At 41.6% G+C, this 1,663-nt stretch overlaps 1 pseudogene; it reads right to left on the minus strand.

The window, feature by feature from the left end:
* Positions 1-626: 626 nt before the first annotated feature.
* Positions 627-1,142, minus strand: LOC146776275 (large ribosomal subunit protein uL23 pseudogene; annotated as a pseudogene).
* Positions 1,143-1,663: the final 521 nt, after the last annotated feature.

Consider the following 1,663-nt stretch of genomic DNA (forward strand, 5'->3'; position numbering starts at 1 on the left):
GAAAAAACAACCACATCACCCAGGATCTAAAGGAACTGAATTGGCTTCCTTATGAGGTAAGAGTGCAGCTAAAGACTGCATGCATGATGCACAAAGCCCTGCACCTCAATACACCAAAGTATCTAGCCAATAAACTTGAATTAGCAAGCAATAGCAGAACTCTGAGAAGCACCAATACCCTGCTATTTAAACCACAAAAATTTCGGAAAAAGAAAACCTGCACATGCACCTTCTCTGGCCTAGCACCCAGGATATGGAACACCCTGTCCCAAGCAATCTGAATAAACCCCTCCACCACCGCATTCAAAAATGAAGTCAAACTACTTCTGATGAATAAAACGCTCTCCTGATCCCAGCCCTGATGCAAGTTGATATCCACCAGAAGCTACTCATCAACCAAGAGCCGTGCTGATCTCTAATCGAGAATGACTAACACAATCATGACCTTCAACAAGAACTAACAACATATACGATCTCTTCTTAGATACTCATTTATATGTAACTAGCGTGCAACTTTTCTTATGATGTAACTTTTGTAAAGCGCCCTGCTATCTTCATCGGGTCTAGTGCGCACTATATGAAACTCTATAAATAAATAAATAAATAAATAAACTAGAGTTTAGGAGTTTTTTAAAATTTTATTCTGATCTGTACCGGCGTCTACAGAGAAGGCTTAGATGATGCCAATTTTGTTGGCTACATCCAGTGCATCATAGTCTGGAGCTAGACGCACATATGCCTTCTTCTCACCGTCTGGCCTGATCAGTGTGTTGACCTTGGCAACATCAATATCATAAAGCTTCTTTACAGGCTGTTTGATCTGGTGCTTGTTAGCCTTGACATCAACAATGAAGACCAGCGTGTTGTTATCTTCAATCTTCTTCATGGCAGACTCCGTGGTAAGCGGGAACTTAATAATAGCATAATGGTCAAGTTTGTTCCTACGAGGAGCACTCTTCCTGGGATACTTCGGTTGCCACCGTGACCTAAAGGTCCTCGGCCTCCTGAAAGTGGGGGCTGTCCTAATTTTCTTCTTTTTGTGACTGTGTACCCCCTTAAGAACAGCCTTTTTAGCTTTCAAAACCTTGGACTTTGCTTTGGTTTTAACAGGGACAGCTTCCTTCTTGGCCTTCGGTGCCATGTTGGGGGGTGAAAAAGAGTTTAGGAAGACAAGGGCCTAGTGTTGCTTGATGTTATGCCTAAAGTCACAATGAGACAATATTGCAGAGCAGAGATGATTGTTTAATACAGATACATAGTAGTTTACTCTCGTGTATCACTTCATAGCCCGCATGTCACAACCGCCTACCTCCAGATAGTTTAGGGTTGGGTTTAACCATCCTCCCCTTGGCTGTAACTGTATTGTGTTACATTAGTATTTTTTTTTATCAGAAGTAGTTTGCTGTTCATGAACTGCTACTGATCATGAATGTTATAATGTGTTTACACAGGGGTCCTTGTGTACTATTTTATTGTTACTGCATTATGTTTTTGTTGTGTATCTGATGTCTATGCAATGAGACTTGGGAGGCTAAAAGTCCATCACAGAGTGAGTACTCAATATCCTTGCTAGTGGAGTACTCTGTCAATCTCATCTTTGATAGTATGTGGTTGTCCTTGCGACTGCAAGGATTTGGCAACAAGCCTGAAGCACAATTCCGCT

This window comes from Triturus cristatus, chromosome 12 (assembly GCF_964204655.1).
Source record: "Triturus cristatus chromosome 12, aTriCri1.1, whole genome shotgun sequence".
Taxonomy (NCBI): Eukaryota; Metazoa; Chordata; class Amphibia; order Caudata; family Salamandridae; genus Triturus; species Triturus cristatus.